The 15,254-nt window shown below is 47.3% G+C and overlaps 1 protein-coding gene across 1 annotated transcript in view; it reads right to left on the reverse strand.

Moving 5' to 3' along the window:
* LOC119951066 (polyhomeotic-like protein 2) overlaps window positions 1-15,254 on the reverse strand; it is a 313,199-nt gene that overhangs the window by 238,040 nt on the left and 59,905 nt on the right. The window lies entirely within an intron of this gene.

The following is a 15,254-nucleotide window of genomic DNA, read 5'->3' on the forward strand; positions in this document are numbered from 1 at the left end:
CTTGGGTTCGCTGTTGGCCTCTTGGGGTCTGTGGGAGAATTCCCAGAGCCCCATTCGCCTGATGAATTCCTCCGTGTCTGCCGCGAGACTGATGGGGTCCATTTTGCTGGTGGTGCAGAAACGGAGCCCTCTGCTGAGGACTTCGATTTCGTCTGGTTGAAGGGTGTAGTCCGACAAGGTGACAATAGATTTCCCTGTATTGTTTTCCATTGTGGTACCGGGGGAGGCTTGGTTGTTGCTGGTGGTGATGCCGAGTTTCTCAGGCTTCCTGTTCTTGGTGTGCATATAGGGTGGCATAGTATCGTTGTCTCAACCGAAGAGGAAAGAGTTGAATTGGACCCCTCCGCTGCCCTAGACTCGACATGTATGCTCAAGCCATCAGGAGTCGCGTCAATGCCCGATTCATCAGTCGACAACAAGTTCTTCATCCAGACGCACGGAACAGCCATGGGGTCCAAATTGGGGACCTATGGGCTGGTTTAGCACACTGGGCTAAATCGCTGGCTTTGAAAGCAGACCAAGGCAGGCCAGGAGCACGGTTCAATTCCCATACCAGCCTTCCCGAACAGGCGCCAGAATGTGGCGACTAGGAGCTTTTCACAGTAACTTCATTTGAAGCCTACTCGTGACATTAAGCGATTTTCATTTTTTCCATTTAAATTCGCACCTCAATACGGCAACATCTTCATGCCCAAGTTTGAACAAGACCTCCTCACCGCACAGGACCTTCAACCGACGTTATACGCCAGATACACCGACAACATATTTTTCCTTTGGACCCACGGCGAAGAATCACTGAAACGACTACACGATGACATCAATAATTCCATCCCACCATCAGGCTCACCATGGACTACTCTCCAAAATCAGTTGCATTCTTGGACACACTCATCTCCATCAAGGACGGTCACCTCAGCACTTCGCTTTACCGCAAGCCCACAGATTACCTCACAATGCTCCACTTCTCCAGCTTCCACCCTAAACACATTAAAGAAGCCATCCCCTATGGACAAGCCCTCCATATACACAGGGTCTGCTCAGACGAGGAGGAGCGTAACAAACATCTACAGACGCTGAAGGATGCCCTTGTTTAAATGGGATATGGCGCTCTACTCATTGATCTACATTTCCAACGCACCAGAGCAAAAAACCGCACCGACCTCCTCAGAAGACAACCATGGGACACAACAGATAAGAGTACCCTTCGTCGTCCAGCACTTCCCCAGAGCGGAGAAACTACGACATCTTCTTCGCAGTCTTCAACGTCATCGATGAAGATGAACATCTTGCCAAGGTCATCCCCACCCCCTCTACTTGCCTTCAAACAACCGTGCAACCTCAAACAAACCAGTTTGCAGCAAATTACCCAGCCTTCAGAACAGTGATCACCACACCACACAACCCTGCCATGACAATCTCTGCAAGACGTGCCAGATCATCGACATGGATACCACCATTACAGAGAAAACCACCCACCAGGTACGCGGCACATACTCGTGCAACTCGGCCAACGTCGAAAGAATGTCCCGAAGCGTGGTACATTGTCGAGACCATGCAGACGCTGCGACAATGAATGAACGGAAATCGCCCGCCAATCACCAGGCAGGAATGTTGCCTTCCAGTCGGGGAACACTTCAGCAGTCAAGGGCATTCAGCCTCTGATCTCCGGGTAAGCGTTCTCCAAAGCGGCCTTCAAGACAACGCAGAATTGCCCAGCAGAAATTTATAGCCAAGTTCCGCACACATGAGTGTGGCCTCAACCGGGATCGGGGATTCATGTCGCATTCCATTCATCCCCCACCATCTGGCCTGGGCTTGCGAAATCCTACCAACTGTCCTGGCTTGAGACAATTCACACCTCTTTAACCTGGGGTTACCCCCTATCTTTGGATCTGTAAAGATTGAATTACCTGCAAATGCTCGCATTCTAAGCATTGTCTGGCATCTTTGACTTTGTCTATATATATGTTTCTGGAACATACCTCTTCATTCACCTGAGGAAGGAGCAGTGCTCCGAAAGCTAGTGTTTGAAACAAACCTGTTGGACTTTAACCTGGTGTAAGACTTCTTACTGTGCTCACCCCAGTCCAATCTCCACATCAAGTTGAAATAGCTCAGGGAGAGGGAAGTCAGAGAGATGCTTTACATCCACCACTTCCTCAGACTGCTTGATGGCACAATGGGCAACAGGTGATGAGCTGCTTCGTTTAAGGCACGGTACCAGTTTCGGGAGGTTGGCATTATCCTGTTACTACTTTCCCAGCATCACTGCTCCTCCAGCTGTCATTCACAACCATGGTCCCAGAAGAGAGTAGTTTTTACAGCTTTTATTCCTTACTCCAGCTGATGGTGAAACAGTCACACCTTTGCTGCAGTTGACATGTATAAAAACAACTTTACAATTAGAGTTATCCTGCGGAATAACGGCCACACTGATCACATCATGTTTTAAAAAAACATTCATTCCTGGGATGTGGACGTCACTGGCTGGATTTTATATTACCCATCCCTGATTGCCCAAAAACTGAGAGTTTCGCTCGGCCACATCACAGGTCAGTTAAGAGTCGTCAACATCTCGGTGGGTCTGGAGTCACGTGTAGGCCAGACCGGGTAAGGACGGCAGATTTCCTTCCCTAAAAGGACATTAGTGAACCAGATGGGTTTTTAATGACAATCGACAATGGTTTCATGGTCATCATTCGACCTTCATTTCCAGATTTTTATTGAATTCAAATTTCACCATCTGCAGTGACGGGATTTGAACCTGGGTCCCCAGAACATTATTCAGGATCCCTGGATTACTAGTCCAGTGACAATACCACTACGCCACTGCCTGTAATGCTCAGATGTAATAGTGAGTTTGCTCAGACATGCGTGGAGGTTTGAAAAATTTAGATAGTTGATGAATTATTCCATAATCATCGAAAGAGCCAGATTTGCCCCGTCAAACAATGAGGTTTTCAGAAGGGTGGGTAAACTTTCAGCAGCATCACCTCCACCCAAATAAGGACAACAGCAAAATGCTGAGGTCACTCTGTCACAGTGACGCAGGGAGGCACAGTGGTTAGCACTGCCGCCTCACAGCGCCAGGGACCTGGGTTCAATTACTGCCTCGGGTGACTGTGTGTGTGGAGTTTGCACGCTCTCCCAGTGTCTGCGTAGGTTTCCTTCGGATGCTCCCCACACTCCAATGTTCAGGTTAGGTGGGGCTACGGGCATGGGGTGGGGGGAGCGAGCCTGAGCAGGGTGCTCTTTCAGGGGGTTGGTGTCGACTCGATGGGCCGAATGACTTATTTCTGCACTGTAGGGATTCTATAAAAAACTAAAATACAGCATCAATATAAAAATGATTTTTACAAAGTAGTTTTGAATCAAAAGCAGTTAGTGTTACCCAGAAAAAGATATGTGCACCTGCGTACACCCTGGATTAACTTTCATCCCACTTCCTGGACTCTATCTTAAACACAGCTGAATAACCATATTAAAGTCAGTCAGACACAGCATTGGCAAAGCACAGTGAGGCTCAGGGGTACAGAGAAAGAGCCCACAGTGATCCCAGAACAAGACCATGCATCAATATAATTCTGGAGAACACAGCTGCGGAGAGGGTCTCGGTGAATAGCCTTTTTCAGGAGTGAGCTGAATGGCCTCTCTCTGTGCTGCATGTGTTGCAATGCTCCAGTCAAGCATCCTGGATCATTTCTAACCACATTAAAAAAGGTGCCATATAAATGCGCATTGTTCCTGGTGCAATATTCCCAGTCTCCGTGTGACTGATGTTTTTCTTTCCCCAAGGTGGTGCTGACATTACTCTCGGAGACAGGGGAGGTTAGAAATGCACAAATCCACAGCAGGAAAAGCAGCAGATTTGTAACCACACTATCACCGAATTGTTCAGATAGTAAAGCCGCTGTCGCTGAATCTTCAGCAACTGCAAGGTGGAGCTTAGTGCAAATTCAGGCAAAACGCACCTCTGGTCATCATCCAACATCAACACACGAGGGGCTGATTTAGCTCACCAGGCTAAATCGCTGGCTTTTAAAGCAGTCCAAGCAGGCCAGCAGCATGGTTCGATTCCCGTATCAGCCTCCCCGGATAGGCGCCGGAATGTGGCGACTAGGGGCTTTTCACAGTAACTTCATTGAAGCCTACTCGTGACAATAAGCGATTTTCATTTCATTTTCAAACCACCCTGACCACAGGAGAGATGCATCATGTGGACCATTCAATTTAGACCTTGCCCATTCAAGCCACCTGCGTCTGTCAACGAGTCATTTTACTTTACTCTGAGCTCCAAACTGAATGAGAGTTGAGAATATCTTAGTTTTGCTCACCGAGCTGATGAGAGTAATTGTACCTCCGGCAGGGCTGGTCAGAAAAAACACAGATTACAAAAGCAACATATTTACTCAACAGAGTCACACGAGGAGAGTCCCCCTCGCCTGTAAATGTATATCCGCAATATCCAGAAACGGCTGTCACAACATAACTCAGGTGTAAACCAGGTGTTACTAAAAACGGTGAGGATTAATAAATCTTTTGCTTAACCCACAATTTCACTGTGGTCAGATTCTGGGAGGTCACAAATGGAAAGGGAACAACACTCAGCTGTAATTAGGAGCCAGTTAAGACATCTCCAATAGCTTTGAAAGGACCAAACTAACCGTTTCCTCAACATTCCTGTAAAATTACACACTGCTTTCCCAGGTCACGTTCTGATGGAATCTTACTGAGAACTCCGGGGGGGGGGGGGGATCAATCAAAGGGATCAAGGGTTTAAAGGGCGAAGGTCATCCCCAGATGGCAGGAGGAAATGGTTTTTGTTGCGAAAATATACTTTATTTACAAAATATCTGAAAGAGACATTCCAAACCATTTCAGATCATCATAACAATATTCACATTGAGAATCAAGATGCACACTGAGGTGCTTCAACTGAATGAGGAGGTACTTACAAACATTTCAATATTTGCGCTACAATTCTGAAATTCAGTTCAAATTAACAATTCAAAATGGTTTACATTGGACATGCCTACCCTGCGGTGTTTAATACAGCTACATACAGTCAGCAATAAGTACACAGGCGGAGTGGCTTTAGACTGTTCTCAGCCCCTCGGTATACATTTGTTGAAAGGCCTTACACAGCGGCCTTTCCCCATTGAGCCCCGACAGCGACGGCCCAAAGCTCTAATAGCACAAATAATTATCCTTATTAATAGTGTCACCAAGTAGGCTTACATTAACACTGCAATGAAGTTACTGTGAAAAGCCCCTAGTCGCCACAATCCGACACCTGTTCGGGCACACGGAGGGAGAATTCAGAATGTCCAATTCACCTAACAGCACGTCTTTCGTGGCTTGGGGAGCAAACCGGAGCTCCCGGAGGAAACCCACACAGACACGGGGAGAACGTGCAGACTCCGCACAGTGACCCAAGCCGGGAATCGAACCCGGGTCCCTGATGCTGTGAAGCAACAGTGCTAACCACTGTGCTACCGTGCTGCCCATGCATCCCTCAGCACCTAGTCCTGGACCTTGGAATGTGCCAGTCTGCAATACTCGGTCGAGGACAGTTCTTGGTGCTGGAAGATCAGCAAGTTTCGGGCAGACCAAAGAGCGTCTTTCACCAAGATGATGACCTTCCAGCAGCAGTTGATGTTTGTCTCGGTGTACATCCCTGGGAACAGTCCGTAGAGCACAGAGTCCTGTGTCACAGAGCTGCTCGGGATCAACCTTGACAAATCCCACTGCATCTCTCTCTAGTCCTTCTTTGCAAAGGCACATTCCACAAGGAGGTGGGCGGCCATTTCATCTCCCCTGCGGCCACACCGAGGGCAGTGTGCGACAGCACGGAGACCTCGGGTGTACATGAAGGATCTGACGGGGAGGGCCCTTCTCATCACCAGCCAAGCTAGGTCTTGGTGCTTGTTTGGAAGTACTGATGATGAGGGATTCTACCAAATTATCTTGCCAGTCTGCTCAGGGAACCTGTCAACACAATTCACCGTCCCCTCCCCCTGGGCTTGAGGACATTACGTGCAGACCACTGCTTGATCGCATTGTGGTTAAAAGGTGTTTTTCTAAAATGTTTTCATGAAGGACAGGTGATGAGACAGTTATCCACACTCCCCTCGTGTATATAGGCGATCACATCCCTGAGTAGCGCGAGGCTATCAGAGATCTTCCTGCCGGGTACAGCACAGGTCTGGTCAGGGTGGATCACCGACTCCAGAGCAGACCTGACCCGATTGGCGATGACCTTGGACAGAATTTTGTAATATGAAATGGGTCACCGATTACTTCCCCTTCTGCTTGTAGCTGGGCCCATCCAGTCCCACAGAGCCGAATAGAACTCAGCCGCCAAGCCGTTGCTTCCGGGTGTTTTACTCGTCTCAAAAGGACTTGACGGCCTTTGCCAGCTCATCCAGAATTAACAGTGACTGTGTGGAGTTTGCACGCTCTCCCAGTGTTTGTGTGGGCTTCCTCCAGGTGCTCCGGTTCCTCCCACAATCTGAAGGGGTGCAGGTTAGGTGGATTGGCCGTGCTAAAGTGTCCAAACGGTTAGCTGGAGTTACAGGGGTAACCTACAGGGATAGGGCGGGAGCCTGGGCCTGGATAGGGTGCTCTTTCAGATTGCTCCCACATCTAGATTACTCCCCGAACAGGCGCCGGAATGTGGCGACTACGGGCTTTTCACAGTAACTTCATTGACGCCTACTCATTGTGGGGGGCTGAACAATGTCAATTGAAAAGTGTGAGGTGCTGCATTTTGGAATGACTAATAAACCACGGGAATATACACTGAAGGGCAGAATACTCAGAAATACAGAGGAACAGATTAACCCGGATGTTACCTGGGCTGAAGCGTTTCAGCTCTGAACAGAAACTGGGGTTGTTTAAGCTGATAGGGTATGAATTAGGCGGACATGGATAGGGTGGATAGAAAGAAACTTGTTGCCTTTGTGGAGGGTTCAGTAACCTGGAACAAACGTATGGGTAAGAGGCTTAGAGAGGATTTGAGGAAAAGCCCTTTCACCCAGATGATGGTGGGAATCTGGAACTCGCTGCCTGAAAGAGATAGAGAGGCGGGAACCCTCAACATTTAAGATGCATTTAAATGAGCCATAGCAGACACGGCTCTGGACCAAGTGCTGGAAAATGGGATTAGAGTAGATAGGGGCTTGATGGCCAAGTGTATTTGTTAATCTGTGACAGCTCTATCCTGTTCCTGTTCCCCTAGACTGGCAGAGAGATGCAGGATAGCATCAAGCTTGGTGTTGTTAATCTCAGAAAACGCAGTTTGCTGTTCCTTTTTCATATGTAAAGACACCAAGATCCCAGGCGGGTGAGGGTGGTGTGTTGTGTTGGGGGGGGGGGAATGTTTACCCTGCCATCAAGTCTCAATTGGCAGAAACGTGTCCTCAAGGATTCACGATGAAGCCCTGCTCCGCTGCCGCACCTTCCTGACCATCGTCCATGTTGTCCACCTGCCAGGTGGGGAGAAAATGTTTGAAAATATTGGGATCTCGCTATTCAGATCAGAAGCGCCTCTCCAACCTCGGGCTCATCCGCTGCTTCCTACCTCCCCCTAAACATTAGAGCTCTTGCTGAAACTCCCAGCTTACACGTGGATGGGATGCAGTGCACAGGTCAGACAGAAGCTCTGCAATATTTGCACCCCTATTATAAACCCTTCCACTCATGCTGTGCCCTTTCGCACAGACACTGGCACTCATTGCCAACAAGATGAAGACTGATCGGAGCTCCCGCGATGCCACACGGCCTCATTAAGCCGAATTATCGGCAGCATAAACCATGAAAGCCAGCAGTGTTTTCAAGGATCATTATGGCCAAGATAGTGGCAGACTCATCTATTCCAGATTGAATTTACAATAAATATTGAAGATGATATATTTATTGTAAGTGTTCAACAGAGTCAGTCGCTCCATTATTCTCTTTACGATAAGTAAACAGTAGGTAGAACCCTCTTCCAAATGTGTGTTTCAGCAACCTCTCTCCCCTCCCGAGGGTTGGAACCAGATGGTCAAAGCTCCGTCAGCCATAAATAAAAAGATGAGCAATGCTCAGAGCCAATCTGGTCTTTCTGCAGGTGATTCTGGCTCGTGTCATATGTATCAATATCAGAACAACGCTCGGTCCGCACTAACTCATCAGCTGGTGGGGGGGGGGGGGGAAGAGAGAGAGAGAGAGAGAGAGAGAATTGAGAAGCCAATATGACAACCCTGGCAAACCTGAAATTCAAAGCAGGATTCCTAGACAACCTGGTTCCTCAATCCGGCTGAAGTTGTTGCAGCCTCTTTGTGATGTTTCAGCCAGGAAAGGCTCAGGAAAAGTCCCAATTAGTTTTTAGTTCATTTACGGGACCTGGGCGTCGTTGGCGGGACCCAGTCAAGGGGACAGCGAGGCCTTCTCAAACACAATGGAGTGGTTTCCTCGGCCATCTCAGGGGACGGTTAAGAATCAACCACCTGGTGGGTCTGGAGTCACGTCTCCTTCACCAAAGGCCATTAATGGGCAAGCTTTGTACTCCCGATTTATTCAATTTAGTTTGTGCCATGGTGGGATTTAAACTTTGCTGGGAGCTTTAGTCAAGGCCTTTGGACTACTAGCCCAGTATCCACATGGTTATTATACCCAATCTGCTTCAACTGGTCACTGAGGATAAAGATTAGAAATTTAACAGAAACAACTTTCACACCAGAGACACAGACAGAGAGAGACACAGACAGACAGACAGAGAGAGACACAGACAGACAGACAGAGAGAGACACAGACAGACAGACAGCGAGAGACACAGACAGACAGAGAGAGAGAGACACACAGACAGAGAGAGAGACACACAGACAGACAGAGAGACACACACAGACAGAGAGAGAGACACACACAGACAGAGAGAGAGACACACACAGACAGAGAGAGAGAGACACACAGACAGAGAGAGAGACACACAGACAGAGAGAGAGACACACAGACAGAGAGAGAGACACACAGACAGAGAGAGAGACACACAGACAGAGAGAGAGACACACAGACAGAGAGAGAGACACACAGACAGAATTTCCTTCAGTTCCATAGTGCACAGAAGTGGAATTTTCTCAAAGAGGATTTTCATCTCGGTTTGTAATAGGTTTCTAACCCATACGAAAAAGTGAGAAGGACAGTGTTTTACAAAGCAGATTTAGGGCAGCACGGTGGTGCAGTGGTTAGCACTGTAGACCCAGGTCACTGTCCTTGTGGAGTTTGCACATTCTCCCCGTGCACCTGAAGATGTGTAGAGCAGGTGGATTGGCCACTCGAAATTGCCCCTTCATTGGAATTTTAAAAATAAAAAATAAAAAAGCAGATTTGAGAGAAGGAAGTCAGATTGCTGATGAAAGCTAGGGTAAGTGATGAATATCTGACAGAATGGCGGTTATTGAGAGTTAATCCTGCTTCATCAGCCCGCAGACTCAGTATCCAATGATCAGTTAGAATTGGCAGACCTCGCCACGCAAAGTAAGTAATTGCATTTATATAGCACCTTTCACCATCTGAAGTCTTCATGATTTTGTGCTGAAGTCTCTGGGAGACTTTCTGACTGGAGAGGTAGGTATGTTACTAACCTGCTGACTGGGTGTACAGGCAGCACGGTAGCATTGTGGATTGCACAATCGCTTCACACAGGGTCCCAGGTTCGATTCCTTGGGTCACTGTCTGTGTGGAGTCTGCACATCCTCCCCGTGTGCGCGTGGGTTTCCTCCGGGTGCTCCGGTTTCCTCCCACAGTCCAAAGATGTGCAGGTTAGGTGGATTGGCCATGATAAATTCCCCTTAGTGTCCAAAATTGCCCTTAGTGTTGGGTGGGGTTGCGGGGATAGGGTGGAGGTGTTGACCTTGGGGAGGGTGCTCTTTCCGGGAGCCGGTGCAGACTCGATGGGCCGAATGGCCTCCTTCTGCACTGTAAATTCTATATCTGCGATGGAGAGGAAAGTGCCTGTGATTTTCACCATGTGGGCACCAAGCTCGGTGAACTCAGCCCAATAGGAGATGGGTTCAGACAAACCAAGACTATTCCTTCAAAAACAGGACAGATTACAAACACAAATACTAACATATCTTACATATCTTCCTAGATTTAGCATCACCCAAGATTAGAAATCCACCACTAAAGTGGAACAGTAGCAAATTCCCAAATATTCTAATGCTGTGAAACCAGGCTTTAGATGAAAAAAATGAATTGTTATAGTTACTAAAGCTGGATATCCCTAATTGAACTTTTCAAAAAGAGCTTAAAGCCAGATTCCCGAGACTGGCAATCAGAGTCAAAGATGGCTGCACATTTGCATCATTGTACCTTCTCCATCTTTAAAACCATTGAAATAGGGAGCGCCAATCTGCAGCACAGCATTGTGAGCAATGGCCTTGAAAGTGGATGACTGGATGCCATCTCCCATCGCAATAGTAAAATTTCAGGACAACAACTGGGTGCTAGCAAACCATTAGACACAATTACTTGAATAAAGGGACCCTGGCACAACAGAAATTCATCCCATGAAGGAGGAAACATGCTAAGAGGAGGACAAGGCATCCAAGGCTGACGAGGGAAGTCAAGGACAGCATAAAGGCTAAAGAAAAAGCATACAAAGTGGCGAGGATTAGTGGGAAGCCAAAGGATTGGGAAGCCTTTAAAAGTGGGCAGAGGACAACTAAAAAATCAATAAGGGGAGAAGATGAAGTATGAGTGCAAGCTAGCTAGTAATATAAAGGAATATAGGAAGAATTTTTTTCAAAATATAAAAAGGTAAGAGAAAGTCAAAAATAGACATTGAACCACTGGAAAATGTGGCTGGAGAAGTAATAATGGGTAAAAAAGAAATGGCAGAGGAACTGAATAGTTACTTTGCATCAGTCTTCACGGTGGAAGACACCAGTGGGATGCCAGAGTTCCTGGAGAACCGGGGGCAGAGGTGAGGGCAGTGACCATCAGTAAGGAGAAGGTTCTGGGGAAACTGAAAGGTCTGACGGTGGATAAATCACCTGGACCGGATGGACTACACCCCAGGGTTAATAAAGAGATAGCTGCAGAAATTGTGGAGGCATTGCGTTGATATTTCAGGAATCACTGAAGGCAGAAAAGGGTTCCAGAGGACTGGAAAGTGGCTAATGTAATACCCCTGTTTCAGAGGCGGGGGGGCGGAGACAGAAGACGGGAAATTATAAGCCAGTTAGCCTGACTTTGGTCATTGATAAAGTATTAGAGTCCATTATTAAAGATGAGATCGCAGAGTACTTGGAAGTGCATGGTAAAATAGGACTGAGTCAGCACGGCGTCGTCAAGGGGAGGCCATGTCTAACAAATCTGTTGGAGTTCTTTGAGGAGGTAACAAGGAAGTTAGACAAAGGAGAACCAGTGGACATGATTTATTTAGATTTCCAGAAGGCCTCTGACAAGGTGCCACATAGGAGACTGTTAAATAAGTTAAGAGCCCATGGTGTTAAGGGTAAGATCCTGGCATGGATAGAGGATTGGCTGACTGGCAGAAAGTGGGGATAAAGGGGCCTTTTTTCAGGATGGCAGCCGGTGACTAGTGATGTGCCTCAGGGGTCAGTGCTGGGACCACAACTTTTCACAATAAACATTAATGATCTGGAAGGAGGAACTGAAGGCACTGTTGCTAAGTTTGCAGATGATACAAAGATCTGTAGAGGGACAGGTAGTTTTGAGGAAGCAAGGGGGCTGCAGAAGGACTTGGACAAGCTAGGAGAGTGGGCAAAGAAGTGGCAGATGGGATACAATGTGGAAAAGTGTGAAGTTAAGCACGTTGGAAGGAGAAATGGAGGCAAAGACTATTTTCTAAATGGGGAGATGCTTAGGAAATCAGAAGCACAAAGGGACTTGGGAGCCCTTGTTCAGTATTCTCTTAAGGTTACCGTGCAGGTTCAGTCGGCAGTTATGAAGGCAAATGCAATGTTAGCATTGATGTCAAGAGGGCTAGAATACAAGGCCAGGGTTGTTCAAGGCTGTATAAGGCTCTGGTCAGATCCCATTTGGAGTATTGTGAGCGGTTTTGGGCCCCGTATCTAAGGAAGGATGTGCTGGCCTTGGAAAGGGTCCCGAGGAGGTTCACAAGAATGATTCCTGGAATGAAGAGCTTGTTGCATGAGGAACGGTTGAGGACTCTGGGTCTGCACTTGTTGGAGTGTAGAAGGATGTGGGGGAATCTTATTGAAACTTACAGGATACTGCAAGGCCTGGATAGAGTGGACATGGAGAGGATGTTTCCACTTCGAGGAAAAACTAGAAGCAGAGGACACAATCTCAGACTGAAGGGACGATCCTTTAAAACAGAGATGAGGAGGAATTTCTTCAGCCAGAGGGTGGTGAATCTGTGGAACTCTTTGCCGCTGAAGGCTGTGGAGATGAATCACTGAGTGTGTTTAAGACAGAGATAGATAGATTCTTGCTTAATAAGAGGATCAGAGATTATGGGGAGAAGGCAGGAGAATGGGGATGAGAAAAATATCAGCCGTGATTGAACGGCAGAGCAGACTCGATGGGCCGTGTGGCCTAATTCTGCTCCTATGTCGTATGGTCTTATGGCTGAGAGAGGAATTACACTAGCAATGACCTTATTTGGATCACTGGGAAGTTGGAGGGGTGATGTGACAAAACAAAGCCGGAATATGTTTTGAGCACCGGTTTCTCTGCTGAATTAAACATGTAACGGAGAGGCTGAAGAAACAAGACGCTGAGTGGGTTCCCTCTCCCCATCCAGCTTGCAGGTTTCTGAACCTTGTCTGCCGATTTTCACTATCCAGGTGCCACAGAGATTTAAAAAACTCAACCCAGCATTGTTGCGTCTCGAGGAACAGATAGACCATCTGTCCGAAACTTTAAAACACCTCAACACCAAAAGCAGTCGGACCACCGAATTCTGCCGCGTCACCGACCCTCAAATGTCTAACGCTGCAGGTCCTTGGTTACACTGGGGACCAATGTCATTGTGTATACGATAACCAGAGTCAACATGGATTTAACCAATCCATCTTCCCCACTCTGTAATCTATTTGTCTACATGCATGTGAACTTCAAATATATACGTGTGTGTGAGGGCGAGAAGGGCAAGAGTGTGAAGCTGGAGAGAGAGAGGAGAAAGAGAAAAAGGGGCGCGTGGACAAGAGAGAGCGAGAGCGCAAGGGGGAGAAAACACAGAGCGAGATGGTGAAAAAGGGAAAGAGAGGGGAAGAAATTTTTTTATCATTTTACTTAGACCGCCTCAAGTATAATAAACTGTAGCCGCTCTTCTTTCTGAAAACAAGAAAAACCCGTCTGTTTGTGCCTTTATGATCCCAGCATATAAAACAGTTAAACACTCACAGAACTGGCAAATATCACTTTAAAAACTGGCCCAGTCAAATGAGGAGAGGGGAGAGGGGAAAGTCACTCCACCTCTCGGAGTGGAACACAGAACTGAAACTAATCAAACACAAGGGAACACCTTTAATAGATGCAAATGTTTACAAGCCTTCACCGCAGTCACTGCCATTCTGGGCAAGAAGTAGTTTGGAACAATGTGATTACAGGAAGCCATTCACCCATCAGGTCCACGCAGGAGTAGGAGCGAGTCCCACACCCTGCCCTTCCCCCGTCCCCCCTGCAAATAGTTTTCCTTCAGACACTTATGCAAATAGCTTTTGAAACTTGGAATGGAAACGGTCTCCGCCACACTCTCACACAGCATCTTCAAGCCTTAACGACATGCAGAGTGGAAAAAAGGGCTTCTCCTCATGTTGCTGCTGGCTTATTTTGTCAACCGCCCAAATTGGCAGCAGCTCTTCATCCATTGTAGGTTCTTCATTAAAATTTGACTAAAGGCAGACTGAGGTTGGAAATTTCCTTGGGAAGCATTCCAGTTATCACTGCCTGTGGCAATCTTCTTTCTGCACACAAACCGGGAGATTCCAGTGCAGAGTGGGCAAGGTTACAACAATACCAAGGAGCAGCTGGTGACATTCCTGGTCAGGCTGACTGCCAGTATTATTATTGTCGGATTCACATGGGAGAAGGACCCCAATTCCACTCAACATTCTCTGCAGTGGTTAATGAAAAGATCAATCTGTTAGTAGGTAGAACAGGGACTTTAAACATGCTCATTGCTCAACATCACAGAAGAAAAAGCCCAGTATTTATATGGCGCCTTTCACAACTACCTAATGTCACAAAGCACTTGACAGTCAATCAAGTACTTTTGAAGTGAAGTCACTCAGAGCTGCCAACCTTTCCCAATGGAAATCAGTATTCCAGATCCCAAAAATCAGCATTTCGGCAGCAAAACGCAGATTTTCATTTCAAGGGAACAATGCCCACCAATCTCAAGTTTAGCTTTACATCGCTCAAATCTACAAAACAAACGGAAAGAGCAAATCCATGCTTCATACATTGACATCATCATGAGTGGGTGTTTTCAAATTAAGTTTCAAACATTCAGGAAATCTAATTCCACTCAAATGCAGCCTTGCAAGCACGGTGCTCCAGCACAGTGGTTAGCATTGCTGCCGATGGCACTGAGGACCCGGGTTCGAATCCCGGCATGGGTCACTGTCCGTGACGTTTTCGGGCCGGAAAGTGGAGCTGAGTCCACAAAAGATCAGCCATGATCTCATTGAATTGCAGAGCAGGCTCAAAGGGCCAAATGGCCTACTCCTGTTGTCTTCTGTCCCTTTGTCAGGAGCCCAGATCTTTAGGAGAGACTTTTTGTAAAAAAAAAAAAACAGCCTTCTCCCGGAGCACTGCCCCAATGTTAGTAACTAAATCAATGAAGGAAGGAAGGGCAATGATTCAATGGTGACAAGAGCATCCTGCGTTCGGGGCAAGGTTACTGGAGAGCATCCTGATTGCTAACAAGTGGAGTCAATCCAGACAAGGAACGGGAGGTCTGTCTCTTCACATCCTCCTCCTCCTCCAATCAGTCCAATAGTTCAGAGTTAAAATAAAGCAGAATTTAGGGTTTGCAGAGCACGTTCACATTCTCGGGCAAAGTATTTTACAGCCACTGCATGAAGGGGAGTGACTGCCGTTTGTGGACAAACACAGGGCAGCATGGTAGCATTGTAGATAGCACAACTGCTTCACAGCTCCAGAGTCCCAGGTTCGATTCTGGCTTGGGTCACTGTCTGTGTGGAGTCTGCACATCCTCCCAGTGTGTGCGTGGGTTTCCTCCGGGTGCTCCGGTTTCCTCCCACAGTCCAAAGATG

The sequence above is a fragment of the Scyliorhinus canicula genome, chromosome 16, assembly GCF_902713615.1.
Source record: "Scyliorhinus canicula chromosome 16, sScyCan1.1, whole genome shotgun sequence".
In the NCBI taxonomy this organism is placed as follows: domain Eukaryota; kingdom Metazoa; phylum Chordata; class Chondrichthyes; order Carcharhiniformes; family Scyliorhinidae; genus Scyliorhinus; species Scyliorhinus canicula.